General features: G+C 39.7%; 1 long non-coding RNA gene across 1 annotated transcript in view; it reads left to right on the top strand.

The window, feature by feature from the left end:
* The first annotated feature begins 5,229 nt into the window (after positions 1-5,229).
* Positions 5,230-15,118, top strand: part of LOC139359114 (uncharacterized) — a 49,654-nt gene continuing 39,765 nt past the window's right edge. Inside the window, exon 1 of the long non-coding RNA XR_011614825.1 lies at positions 5,230-5,351. This is a non-coding gene — a long non-coding RNA (uncharacterized lncRNA). The remainder of the gene's footprint in view (positions 5,352-15,118) is intronic.

The following is a 15,118-nucleotide window of genomic DNA, read 5'->3' as shown; positions in this document are numbered from 1 at the left end:
GTTGTCTCAGCTACTTATGAAGCTGAGGTGGGAGGATCATTTGAGCCCAGGAGTTTGAGGCTGCAGTGATTTGTGATTGCGCCACTGCACTCTAGCCTAGGTGACAGAGTGAGACCCTGCCTCTTAAAAAAAAAATGGACTTTGATTTTTTTTTTTTTTTTGAGACAGGATCTTGCTTGTTGCCCAGGCTAGAGTGCAGTGGTACAAACACAGCTCATTGCAGCCTCAACCTTCCAGGCTTAAGCAATCCTCTCGCTTCAGCCCCTCTAGTAGCTGGGACTACAGGCAGGGGCCACCATGCCTGGCTAATTTTTGTATTTTTTGTAGAGATGGGGTTTCGTCATGTTGCCCAGGCTGGTCCTGAACTCCTGAGCTCAAGAGATCTACCTGCCTTGGCCTTCCAAAGTGCTGGGATTACAGGTGTGAACCACTGTGCCCAGTCTGAGACTTTGATAAATTAATAATCTCTGCAGTAAGAGAAAAATACGTGTATAACTTCTAAACTAATAGAGCGGGAAAATTGGAATTAACAATTTTTTCTTTCAGAGACAAGTTCTGTCTGTGTTGCTCAGTCTGACCTCAATGCCTGGGTTCAAGTGATCCTCCCACCTCATTCTCCCTGGTAGTTGTGGCTACAAGTATATGCCACTATGTCCAGTAAAAAACTGGAATATTAATAATAATAAAATAAGTTCAAAAGTTGACAGAAATAGGAGAAAATAGAACATGGAATAGAAGAACAAACAGAAAGCAAACACTATTATGGTAGATTTAAAATGAAACATTTCAATACATATATTAAATGTAAGTGGACTAAATGTTCTAATTAAAATGTGAAAATTGTCAAACTGGATAAGAAAACAAAACCCAGTTATATGTTGCTTACAAGAAGCATATCCTAAACATAAGGCTACAGAAAGGTTGAGAGTGAGATGATACAAAATGTTATGCCACTAAAATGTTTTGAAAGAATCGTTGTGGGCCGGGCATGGTGGCTCATGCCTGTAATCCCAGCATTTTGGGAGGCCAAGGCAGGCGGATCACCTGAGGTCGGGAGTTTGAGACCAGCCTGACCAACATGGAGAAATCCTGTCTCTATCAAAAGTACAAAAAAATTAGCCAGGTCTGGAGTTGCATGCCTATAATCCCAGCTTCTTGGGAGGCTAAGGCAGGAGAAATCACTTGAACCCAGGAGGCAGAGGTTGTGGTGAGCGTGATTGCGCCATTGCACTCCAACCTGGGCAACAAGAGCAAAACTCTGTCTCAGAAAAAAAAAAAAAAAAATCATTGTGGCTGTCATGAGGTTAATAAATCAGAACTATACTCAAGAAAGACAATTAGATGAGATTTATTTGAAGTGGGAAGTTATAGAGGCAAGAGGTTGAGATAACTTTAGATGCACTATAAGGTGCACTTAGATACACTAAAGCACTATAGAAAGACTACTAATATAAATAGAAAGGGAAGGGATGTATTGCTAAGAATACTAGGTGTAAGAATTAACATCTCCTCTATCATACTTCCCCTTTTGTTATCTTATATCTGTATTCTATTATTAGGATCAAACTAGGAACAAAAGAGTCCTGGAAAAAGGACAGATGACTCCTAAGACTCATTCAAAGGGGCCCTATATAGGATGTAAGATCCTCTAGGCTAGAGGCCATCCCACTTCACTTTATTATGCAAACCTGCCACAGGCTATGCTCATTGTAGTGGTGCTCTCACCTTGCTATTCTAAAAGGTCAAAATTTAAACCATGATTTTCTTTCTGAAAGACCTGTAATTTTTGAGTTTTAGAAATATTGGTTTACAGATTCCAGAAATAATAGGATTCTTTTATTTTTTTTTTTTTTCCCCTGAGACAGAGTCTTGCTTTGTTGCCCAGGCTGGAGTGCAGTGAAACAATCTCAGCTCACTGCAACCTCCACCTCCCAGGTTCAAGCAATTCTCCTGCCTCAGCCTCCCGAGTAGCTGGGATTACAGGCACATGCCACCATACCTGGCTAATTTTTGTATTTTTAGTAGAGATGGGGTTTCATCATGACAATAGGGTTTCATCATGTTGGCCAGGCTGGTCTCAAACTCCTGACCTCGTGATCTGTCTGCTTCGGCCTCCCAAAGTGCTGGCATTACAGGTGTGAGCCACCGTGCCTGGCCAGGATTCTTCTTTAATACTGATTATTCCTCATCCCAGCAATGTGAACATGGATATTCATAGTGAATGCTTAGCTCTCTCAATTGTCAGCATAGAATGGAGAACATACGGCTAAGCACAGTGGCTAACACCTGTAATCCAAGCACTTTGGGAGGCTGAGTTGGGAAGATCACTTGAACCCAAGACTTCAAGACCAGCCTGGGCAACATAGTAAGACCCTGTTTCTACAAAAAAGTTTCTAAAAAAGGAAATTAGCTGGGCATGCTAGTGCATGCCTGTGGTCTCAGCTACTCAGTAGGCTGAGATGGGAGGATAACTTGAGCCCAGGAGGTTGAGGCTGCAGTGAGCCGTGATTATGCCACTGCACTCCAGCCTGGAGGACAGAGTGAGATCCCATTTCAAAAAAAAAGAATGGAGAACATACTAAGTCATAAATAAGATAATCATCAGATGGTGGAAGTGTTAGGGGAAGAATAAATTCTGTATAAATTCTTTTTTGTTGTTGTTTTTTTTTTTTGAGAGAAAATTCTCACTCTATTGCCCAGGCTGGAGTGCAATGGTGCAATCTCGACTCACTGCAACCTCCACCTCTCAGGTTCAAGCAATTCTCCTGCCTCAGCCTCCTAAGTAGCTGTGATTACAGGTGCACCACCATGCCCAGCTAATTTTTGTATTTTTAGTAGAAGTGGGGTTTCACCATTTTGGCCAGGCTGGTCTTGAACTCCTGACCTCAGGTGATCTGCCCGCCTCAGCCTCCCAAAGTGCTGAGATTACAGACATGGGCCACTGCGCCCGGCCATTCTGTATAAATTCTACAAATGTTTCTGTTCCCATTATTAGGAATATCAAGTATGCCCATTTTGTTATATAATCTAGAAAGGATAACATGTGACACCTGCATAGATGCTTCAAGTGTTATTCTACCAGTGATGCTGCTTGTTTGTCTTCCAGTTTTGAACACCAAAATCCTGGTTGCAAACCGTTAAAGTCAATTCATCAATTATCTTTCTTTTTTTTTTTGAGATGGAGTCTTGCTCTCTTGCCCAGGCTGGAGTACAGTGGCACAATCTTGGCTCAGTGCAACCTCTGCCTCCTGGGTTCAAGTGATTCTCCTGCCTCAGCCTCCTGAGTAGCTGGGACTACAGGCACGTGCCACCATGTCTGGCTAATTTTTGTATTTTTAGAAGAGACAGGATTTCACCATATTGGCCAGACTGGTCTTGAACTCCTGACCTCAGGTGATCCATCCACCTTAGCTTCCCGAAGTGCTGGGATTACAGGTGTGAGCCACCATGCCCAGCCATCAGTTATCTTTCTATTAACATGTAAAGTTTTTTTTTTTTTTTCTTAGACATTGTCTCACTCTGTCACCCAGGCTAGAGTTGTAGTTCAATGGCACAAATTATAGCTCACTGCAACCTTGAATGCCTACTCTGAAACATTCCTCTTGCCTCAGCCTCCCAAAGTACTGGGATTACAGGTGTGAGCCTCTGTGCCTTGCCCTAAAGTGATTTTTTTTTTTGGAAACAGAGCCTCACTCTATCACCCATGCTGGAGTGCCGAAGTGAAACCTCAGTTCACTGCTGCAACCTCCACTTCCTGGGTTCAAGTGATTCTCCTACCTCAGCCTCCCAAGAAGCTGAGACTACAGGCACCTGCCACCACACCCAGCTAATTTTTGTATATTTGTAGAGATGGGATATCGCCATGTTGGCCAGGCTAGCTTTTGAACTCCTGACCTCAGGTGATCCACCTGCCTTGGACTCCCAAAATGCTGGGATTACAGGCATGAGCCACTGCGCTTGGCCTAAAGTGCTTTTTCTTTTTTTTTTTCTTTTTTTTTTTTTTTTCTGAGACGGAGTCTCACTCTGTCACCCAGGCTGGAGTTCAGTGGCTCGATCTCAGCTCACTGCAACCTCTGCCTCGCAGGCTCAGGTGATTCTCCTGCCTCAGCCTCCTGAGTAGCTGGGATTACAGGCATGCGCCACCACGCCCAGCTATAAAAAGTTCTTGAGTTAGGATTTAAGAAAGAGAATTTAGACTTCAGAAGTCAGAAGAGAACCCAAATTGTGGAATAAAGTAGGTGCAATTAACTTAATTATAAGTGCATATAATGAAAGTCATATTTAAAATATAACCATGGGCCGGGCGTGGTGGCTCACTCCTGTAATCCCAGCACTTTGGGAGGCTGAGGCAAGCAGATCACCTGAGGTCGGGAGTTCAAGACCAGCCTGACAAACATGGAGAAACCCTGTCTCTATTAAAAATACAAAATTAGCTGGACCTGGGGGTGGCACATGCTTGTAATCCCAGCTACTCAGGAGGCTGAGGCAGGAGAATCGCTTGAACCTGGGAGGTTGAGGTTGCGGTGAGCCGAGATCACGCCATTGCACTCCAGTCTGGGCAACAAGAGCGAAACTCCATCTCAAAAAATAATATATATATATAAAACCATGAAAGAATGTTGATAAAATATCTAATCTTTCCCATTAATTATAACAATTAGAATACTCCTGGTTAATCGTTAATAGAAAACCTTGATTTCAACTGGCTTAAACATTGGGAAACATTATTTTACCCAAATGAAAGTCCATAGTTATAGAAGAATTCAAGATTGGTTGATTTACTAATTTAAAAATGTCATCAGATAGTGAAGTTCTTTCTACTCTGCCAACTTCTGGGTATAGATTTGGTTCCCAGAGAAGGAAGAAATTTCATTTTCTCCTCTCTTTCATGGTAGTGAGGAAATCTTTTCTAAACCCCTCCCCCTAGCTGACTGTTTCTCATTGAGTCACATTCCCATTCCTACCCCAATCACTGGCAAGACAAATGGGATGATCACAATTGACCTGTACCAATCACCTGCTGAGTGGAATGGATAATGAGGAGTCAACCATAATAAACATTATATAGCACCAAGGAACTGCTGTAGAGGCAACGCTTCCTCACCAGGTCTTACTCATGTCCTCTGCTTCCTTTGCCCTCAGATTCTGAGTTACTCACATTCATCCCTTAATTCCAAACCAGCCCATGCTAAAAAGTTTACTTCTTTTTTTTTTTTTTTTTTTTTTTTAAGACAGTCTCCCTCTGTCGCCCAGGCTGCAGTGCAGTGGCACAATCTCAGCTCACTGGAACCTCCACCTCCCAGGTTCAAGTGATTCTCATGCTTCAGCCTTCTGAGTTACCGGGACTACAGGTATGCACCACCATGCCCGGGTAATTTTTGTATTTTTAGTAGAGATGGGGATTTCACCATGTTGGCCAGCCTGGACTGGAACTCCTGACCTCAAGTGATCTGCCTGCCTTGGCCTCCCAAATTGCTAAGATTACAGGCATGAGCCACTGTGCCTGGCTAGAGTGTTTTCTTAATATGATATTTGTAGTACATTCTCATTCTTTCATTTCTCTATCTGCAATTATTAAAAATATAAATTTCAGATAAGAGTATCTTTATCAGCTTAAATTCTGTACATCATTGCTTCTGTTCCTAGTAGCTGTTAAAAATATGTGTGAAGCACCAGACCTCAAGGAAGGGAAACTCTGTTTTCATGCCTTCTTTGCAAAAACAGGCCATTTAAAAAAAGATTTTCTTTGCCCTGCTGTGGAATTTGGAAGAAAGGGTAAGTGCTACCTCAAGGACTTCATTACCCCTAAAACATGTTTTCTATGGTTATTTTGTGTATACCACTAGCAAATGTACTCTTTGGCCTCAGTAAATGTGGTTACAGCTGTCCAGTGGCTGCCTCACTGACGTTTTGTAGTTTAACTCTTTTATGTCCAGTATGTGTGGGTGTTTTTTTAAACTTTTTTAAAATAGAGATGGGATTTCGCTGGATTGCCCAACCTATGCGGGTTTTAAAGACAAAGTAGGTACATTTAAAATTTTCTTAATAAATTATAATTCTAAAGAACTATCAAATTATGTGACTTAGGCCAGATACACTGGCTCATGCTTATAATCCCAGCACTTTGGGAGGCTGAGGAGGGTGGATCATTTGAGGTCAGGAGTTCAAGACCAGCCTGGACAACATGGTGAAACCCTGTCTCTACTAAAAATAAAAAAATTAGCTAGGCGTGGTGGCGCATGCCTGTAACCCCAGCTACTAGGGAGGCTGAGGCAAGAGAACTGCTTGCACCCAGGAGGTGGAGGTTGCAGTGTGCCAAGATTGCACCCCCCCTGCACTCCAGCCTGGGTGACAGGACGAGACTCTGTCTCAAAGAAAAAAAAATTATGTGACTTGAAGATCAAGTAGTCAAATTATAATCATTTAATCTAATTATAAGTGAATTTTATCTAAATATGATAAATAATATTTTATTATTTAATAGTAAATGTTTAATGTTTAACAGTAAATAATAAAAATAATTTTTTATCTAAGCAAATCAGCTAAAAGTGTAAAATTTTTTCTTATATTTTGTATTTTAATTTATATATAATGTTGCATCTAAAAGGAATTCATTAATAAAATTTTTTCTCATAATTTGAAATAGAACACAATGCCTTTTAATCCCCTCAAGGAAACAAATTTTTCCGAAATGCTTGATAATGTGAATTTAGATCTAAAGAAAGGCAGAAAAGCTTCTAAACTCTGATTAAGTCAGGAGAGCTTCTTTTTTATTGTCCCTTCCCACTTTTACTGGCTGTATCCCTTATTCCATTTTCATTGTCCCCTTCTGGAAAGCAGGAAAACAGTGCTTCTTTGTTGGTGCTCAGGGAGACCAGGTTTAATTAAAGTCTGAAAAGCACATTTGGAAATGAGGAATGTTAAGCCAGAAATAATTTGTGAAGTGTTTTACCCCAATCTGCATATCACCAGTAATTGAAAGAGAAGAAAAAAAGTAAAAAAATTAAGGTAAAGAAATTAGGAAAATATGAAACCTAAGTCAGTTATCAACCCCAATCAGGAAGAGGATTCACTGGACACCACTTGGTGGGAAGGAAGGTAAGGTCCTGTCGGCCATTAGACTGTTGTTCTGGAATGTCCTATAGATGCTACTTTGGAAAAAAAAAAAATGTGGTCATCACATATAATTGAGTGAATTCTGCATAGACAGCAGTAAAAATCATCACGAACAAACAGCCTTTGCACTCACATCATGTGCACGGTTCAGTTCAAGGCAGCATTCCATGCCACTTAGCCACTTGAGGCAAGGTAATAAGTCATCTTGTGTCATGTGCCATGTTTTCAGGAATGTCTATTTCTCCTTGTTCTCTTCTATACAAGAGGCTACAGGCCATTTCTTTGAAATGTATATCTAGTGCTCTTGTGTTTTTATTTTGGTTTTCTTTTTGGTTTTCTAATTGTTTTCCACATTGCATAGATTGTAAGCCTCAGAATTAATTTATCAAGCATAATATCCATTAGTGGGATTATCACTTGAGAACTGCCAATTTTTCAATAAATTCATCAAACAATCTGTTAATTGATGAGTTGGCAGCCATTGCACTTGAAGTCATTGTAGTATTGAATCCATGAAAGATGTTGTTATTGGATGAAATTTTTGAACCCTAGAGGTTGATATTCAGTATTACTTTCATATGTAATCACTGGTATCTAGAGTATACTAGAGGGTCTTGGGAACTTGGTTTCTTGGTTTATGGGTCCTTTTTTGGATATGACTTTCTTATTTTAAGAAGACTCTCTCTTTTTTTTCTTATTATTATAGAGACAGTGTCTTGCTATGTTGCTTGGGCTGGTCTCAAACTCCTGAACTCAAACAATCATTCTGCTTCAGCCTCCTAAAGTGCTAGGATTACAGGCATGAGCCGCTGTGCCCTGTCCTCATTTTAAGAACATTCTCAACCTGTAGTTGGCAACTTTTCATTGGCAACATGTCCTTGTCTACTATTCAGGACTTTGGTATCATGAGATTTAAGCAGGGACAGTATGTTTAAATTAACAAAGTTATCAAAAAACAAGAAAGTAATTAGAAATAAAGGGCAGTCATGGGTTAATATTTAGATTATAAGAATTTATCTCAAATACAGACTAAGCTGTGCTCTAATTGTTCCTGAAATATTGTATGCAATAGTATTTGGCTTGAAAGGAAGAACACAGGAACAGGAATGAGCAATTGAAATTAAAGGGTAAGACTTACATGCCCATTACTCAACTAAATGGCTTCTACTTTATCCTTCCTTAAAGCCAAGGGAAAAAGGTTCTCAAAACTTAACTTGAGGGTTTTCCATTTTTCTATTTTGCATTAAAATGTATCTCACTTTATTGTTCATATCTAAAGAAATGAATACAGCTCACATAAAACAGCCCTTCACAAATTACCCTGTGAGGAAAGAGAATCTTCCTAGTACCCACAAATGCACAACTTACAGCAACTGATCTATTATCATACGCCTTAAGGACACTTATAAAGTGTCAGCAAATGTCAACAAAATATTGATGGCAAGGATAATAAATAATGAAACGCTGGTGAATTTGTGTAAGATTTTGGATAGTCTATCTGAATTCAACTTAGAATGAAAGAAAGAAGATAATATTATCCCTCCTCTTTGAGACTACAAAAGAAAATCTTACAAAATGATTTATGAAATTCATAAAATTATGAAATGTTATGATCATTTTAAGCAATCAAGAGCAATTAACACTATTCTCATATTACTGTTTACTTCCTATATACACTAGAGACCACAAGTCTGTAAGAGGTTAGAAAAGAAGCAAGGATGTCCTATGGCACATAAATGTCATCAGAGATAGATTAGCAAGATTCATAAAAACAAAATTTCCATTTCTGTTCAAGGAACTCTTCTATCTATGATTGTGAAATTAGAAATGATTGTGAAGTTGACCGATGCTTATGATTTACCAAAGTTAATTTACTTACTTTTCATTGGTTGAATCTTTTTTTAGGCTAGAATTTACTCCTTTTTATATTCTAGTGAATTATCTCTCTGTCTAATAAAATAATTGACTAACAATTTATTTATAAAATTAAAGCCTTTATTTTTTTAAAACACTACAAGTAAAAAGTTAGTAGGTTTTTCCCATTTAATAAATTATGCCACAGGAGAGAAAGGGAAAAGAGTATCTCCCTGGTTTACAAAATGAATTGCTCCCTGATCACCTGGAAAAAACGAAAACGGAAATATGCAGTGTCAGCAGTAGCAAAGATTAGTTTGTAACAGAGACATGAAAAATCTTGGCTTCCATTTCTGGTTCAAGCACTGACCTATCTCACAAGAATCCTACCCTCTCCCTACTCCATATCCTTGTCTCAATAGAATGGGGTTATTACCGCTTGTTCAGATGCAGTGGCATAAGCTTAAGTCCTAGAAGCACCAAGAAAATATTTCAAACAGGAACCATGGCAACCTGAGCAATGACAAGATTAACACGTCTTGAACAAAAATGGAACTCCTCCTTTCAGCTTTTAGCCCCCTAGAGGAAATATTTACATCTTGGATTTTGATCCTATGAATGCAAATACTGTCTAGTTATTTACAGGGTGTAACACATTTCATTTCCATTGTTATTTCAACCAAATAGGTTGGTGAATAGGAAAACAAACAATTGCACAAGCAATAGTGAGGAGGCAGTTTGAAAAAACATCATGTATTTCAGAAAGGATGAGAACTGCCTGGTCTAAGTCTGGAGTTTCTCTAGGAAAGTAATAAGACATGAGGTTGAAAAAGCAGATTGGAGAGGGGATTACAAAGAGCCTTGAATGTCAGCCCGATAATAGCAAAACTAGTGAAAGTTTACACAACACTAACTGTGTGTCAGGCATAATGCTTAGACTCCACAGGGTTTTTTAATTCATTCTTCACAACCAGGGCTGCTGATCAGTCAGTATGCACCGTTACCATGAGAACTATTCTTCTCTTTTCACAGAATTTAGGAAGCTTAGATAACTAGACCAAGCTTACATAGCTGGTACTCTGATCCTATAAGCTGAGCTCTTAGACTGCCAGGAGTTTGGGTTTTTTTCTACAGGTATGGGAAGTTTTTTTAAAGGAAAGTTTATATTTTTAATCAAAATTATGTATGCAAGAAGGGTAAACAGTTGTGCAATGCTTAGTACAAAAAACAGTAGTCATCTTTTCTCCCTGTTTCCACCATTTTTTCCTTCCAAAGACAAGTCCTTTTAAATCTTTATTTTTTGGCTGGACGTGGTGGCTTACGCCTGTAATCACAGCGCTTTGGGAGGCCGAGGTGGGCAGCTCACTTGAGCTCAGGAGTTTGAGACTAGCCTGGCCAACATGATGAAACCCCCATCTCTACTAAAAATATAAACATTAGCTGGACATGGTGGTGGGTGCCTGTAATCCCAGCTACTCGGGAGGCTGAGGCAGGAGAAACACTTGAACCTGGGAGGTGGAGGTTGCAGTGAACTGAGATCATGCCACCGCTCTCCAGCCTGGGTGATAGTGCAAGATGCCGTCTCAAAAATAAAATAAAATAAAATAAAATAAAATAAATTAATTAAAATATCAAATCTTTGTTTTTGTTATTATTTACCCCTAAATCTTTACACAACCCTCCTGAACCCGTGTTTCTTAATTTTGTGGTATTATATATTACCTATTTTCATCATAAATGATAAAATGATTAACTCTCTTTTTCCACTTCTTTGCCTTCACCACAAATATTATCCTTCATACAAATATGTAATTTTGGGCCAGGCATAGTGGCTCACATCTGTAATTCCAGCACTTTGGGAGGCTGAGGTAGGAGGATTGCTTGAGCCCAGGAGTTCAAGACCAGCTAGGGCAATAAAGTGAGACCCCAGTCTCTTTTTTAAAAATTTAAAAAATTAGTCAGGTATAATGATATGCACAAGTTGCCGCAGCTACTTGGGAAACTGAGGTAGAAGGATCCCTTGAACCCAGGAAGTTGAGGTTGCAGTGAGCTCTGATCATGCCACTGCACTCCAACCTGGGCAACACAGTGAGATCCCTGTCTCAAAAAAAAGGTAATTTTGTTAAACAATATTCACTATTTACATTATTTTAACTAGGTAAATATTATTCATAACTGACCCAAGTAATATGAACCCACATTATTACTTTTCCATTCTTGAATAAACTTTTGCTTCTCTTAGGTTTAATACTTTTCTGGTTTCTTTTTGTTTTTGTTTTTTTTTTTTTTGAGAGACTGTGTTTCGCTCTTTTTGCCCAGGCTGGAGGGCAATGGCGTGATCTCGGCTCACTGCAACCTCTGCCTCCCAGGTTCAAGCAATTCTCCCGCCTCAGCGTCCTGAGTAGCTGGGATTACAGGCACGCACCACTACCCTGGCTAATTTTGTATTTTTAGTAGAGACGGGGTTTCTCCATGTTGGTCAGGCTGGTCTTGAACTCCTGACATCAGGTGATCCACCTGCCTCAGCCTCCCAAAGTGCTGGGATTACAGGCATGAGCCACCGCACCTGGCTTTTCTTGTGTCTTTAAAAAAATTTTGCTTAGTTTTCTAGCCCCAAATTGTCCTCAAGAGGTATACATCTCCTCTTACTGTTTGAAACATGTCAGGTGCCCTATAAATTCCATATTCTTGAAGTCTTCTCTCCCAGAATCCTCTGACCTCATCCAGTTTGGACCAACTGCTATCTATGTCTAATGCTGTATCCTGGGATCTCCCTTTTTTTTTTTTGAGATGGAGTTTTACTCCTGTTGCATAGGCTAGATTGCAGTGGTGCAATCTCAGCTCACTGAAACCTCCGCCTCCCAGGTTCAAGCGATTCTTCTGCCTCAGCCTCCCAAATAGCTGGGATTACAGGCATCTGCCACCATGTCCAGCTAATTTTTTATATTTTTAGTAGAGACTGGGTTTCATGATGTTGGCCACACTGGTCTCAAACTCCTGACCTCAGGTGATCCACCCTTCTCAGCCTCCCAAAGTGCTGGGATTACAGGAAAAGTACTTGGGAAGTAAATTTTTGGAGAATTTTCATTTTGTTTATTTTTTATTTATTTTTGATTTTCATATTTTTTATACATAATATTTTAAATTTAGAGACAGGGTCTTACTATATTGGCCAGGCTGGTCTCAAACTCCTGAGGTCAAGTGATCCTCCTGCCTTGGCCTCCCAAAGTGCTAGGATTACAGGCTTGAGTCACCATGCCTGGCCAAGAATTTTCATTTCTGAAAAGATCATTCTGCTACCCTTAAATTTGCTATGTTTCGTTGGAAATAGAATCCTGGGTCAAAATGTCATTTTTCCTTAGAGTTTTGAAGGCATGTTCCATTGCCCTCTCCTGATACCTGAAGTCAGTCTGATTCTTGATCATTTCTGTGTCATCTGTCCCTCTCACGGACACAAAACTTTACTATCTTATCTTGGCTTTCTTTAATTTCTTCAATGATGAAGTGGTTTGGTGTGGATATGTAGTTAACCACTGTGCTGGGAACTTGGTAAACCTTTTTATTCTGGAAACTCATGATTGATAATGCTTAAACAATTTTGAGTTATTACTTAGACAATTTCCCCTCCTTCATTTTCTCCTTTCTCTTTCTGGAAACTTTATTCAGATGCTAATCCTCCTAAACTGATATTTTCCTTCTCTTTTCTTTTTTCTGTGTCTTTACCATTTCGTTTAACTTTCTTGAAGATTTTCTTACCTTTAATTTATAATCCTTGTTACCGAGTTTTTCATTCATGTTATCATATTTGTAATTTCCAAGAGTTTCTTTTTATTCTCTGAAATCTTTTCCCCTCACTAGCTTCTTTCTTTCATGATTGAATTATCTTCTCTTATCTCTCTGAAGGTATTAATACTTTTTGTCACTTTCTTCTTCCTGAATTGTTTTCATTTCCTCCTAGTGACTTTCCACATATGTCTATTTATTTTTGGATCCCTGCTCTTTCTTTAGGATGGGGCAGTTAGAAGACTGACTGGGATTTCTGTGCTATGAGTGGACCTTGTTGATTGAGAGTGGACTTTGACATTGGGAGGCTCTAGCTGGGCAGTTTCACTGGGGAGTGTAAAACTAAATTGTATGCATCAACTTGACTAAGCTATGGAGCCTTGTTGTTTGGTCAAATACTAGGCTAGACGTTGCTGTGAAGGTGTTTTGTTGATATGACTGACATCAACAGTCAGTTGACTTTAAGTAAAAGAGATTACCCTCAATAATGTGAGTGGGCCTCTTTTAATCAGTTGAAGACCTTAAAATAAACAAAACAAAACAAAACGAAGCCTTCCCAGAGAAAAGGAAATTTGCTTCAAGACTGTAACAAAGAAATGCTGCCTCAGTTCCCAGCCTCTTGGCCTGCCCTACATGTTTCAGACTCAAGACTACTTGAGGAGTCAACTCTTACATGAGTTTCTAACCTGCTGGACAGCCCTACAGATTTTGGACTTTCCAGTTCCCATAATCACATGAGCCAATTCTTTAAAGTACATCTCTTAATATAAATACACATATAGCCTGTTGGTTCTGGTTCTCTGACAGCCCTGACAAAAGGAGTCCCAGCTGTCTGTATATTTAGGCTGTTCCTCCTGAGCTGGCCAGATTTCTTTTCTTTTCTTTTCTTTTCTTTCTTTTCTTTTCTTTTCTTCCTTCCTTCCTTCCTTCCTTCTTTCTTTTTTTTTTTTTTTTAGATTGAGTCTCACTCTGTTGTTCAGGCTGGAGTGCAGTGGTGCAATGTCGGCTCACTGCAGCCTCCACCTCCCTGGTTCAAACAATTCTTGAGCCTCAGCCTCCCAAGTAGCAGGAATTACAAGCCCACACCACCACACCACACCAGTCTAATTGTTTTGTATTTTTTGTAGAGATGGAGGTTTTGCCATGTTGCCCAGGCTGGTCTCAAACTCCTGGGCTTAAGTGATCCGCCCACATCAGCCTCCATAACGCACTCTCAACAATCACTATTATAAAAACGCAACCATGACCTGTCCCCAAATCCTCTTCCCTTACTCTTCATTACTTTTCATAAATTCCCTAGAATTATCTCAGTCATTCTGTTTCAAACCAATAGCACTATAGAACCCTCTTTGTCTTAGTCGATTGGTCCACAGGATTTTTTTCTTTTCTTTCTTTTGAAAAGTCATGTTCTTCATTTTTATCCCCTTTGTCACCATCATATTTTGGTCCTTTTATTGTCTCCCTTCTGGATTTTTGTGTGTCTTCCTGACCTCATGGCTTTAGTTTCTTCCCTTTTAATTTATTCTGCATTTTACGGATGATCTCAACTTCCTAAAATGAGGTTTCTTCCATGTTGTTCTCCTTTGCAGATACTTTCATGTTAGCCTCTTGTTTAAGATGATGGACTGAGCACATATTGACTTCAAATTCCTTTCTTAAACCCCTGAAAATGACAGTAAAATGTTTAAAATAAATAAACCCATAAAGACAAACATCATCAACATTTTGAAAACTGTAAAGCAGATGGATGAGGGATAACTGACTCACTAGACTTGTGAAAATTGAATTCTAAACCAGTGAGGGAAGTCTGTAAGTGACCTGATTTATACCACAAAGTCTCTGAAATGCTTAAAAATTGGAATCACAGGACGCTTGGGCACTCACTGGCAATGAACATGCAGCTGAAAACTAGCAGATAGGTTAAAAGTCTGCATAAAAAGTCATTAGATCTTTAAATTCCCACCCCTACTGCACACGGCCCCTTCTCCATCACAGCAAACTTTCCAGTCTTTTGTAGGACTAATATGGTTTGAATATATGTCCGTGCCAAATGTCATGTTGAATTGTAATCCCCAATGTTGGAGGTGGAGCCTGGACCGAGGTGTTTGGATTATGGGGGCAGATCCTTCATGTCTTGCTGCTGTCCTTGAAATAGTGAGTGGAGCTCCTGGGAGATCTGGTTGCTTAAAAGTATGTGGCACTTGTCTCTCTTGCTCCTGCTCTGGTCATGTGGCATGCCTGCTCCCACTGCACCTTCTGCCATGAGTACAAGCTGAGCCATAATGCAAGCAAGAGCTGGTTCCAAGGTGTGTAGTTAGGCAATTGGAGTGAAAAGAGCAACTAGCCAAGGATTCATGTGGAGTCA

The sequence above is a fragment of the Macaca nemestrina genome, chromosome 16, assembly GCF_043159975.1.
Source record: "Macaca nemestrina isolate mMacNem1 chromosome 16, mMacNem.hap1, whole genome shotgun sequence".
Classification (NCBI taxonomy): Eukaryota; Metazoa; Chordata; class Mammalia; order Primates; family Cercopithecidae; genus Macaca; species Macaca nemestrina.
Note: the sequence above shows the minus strand (reverse complement) of the source record. Positions and strands in the feature narration are given on the sequence as shown.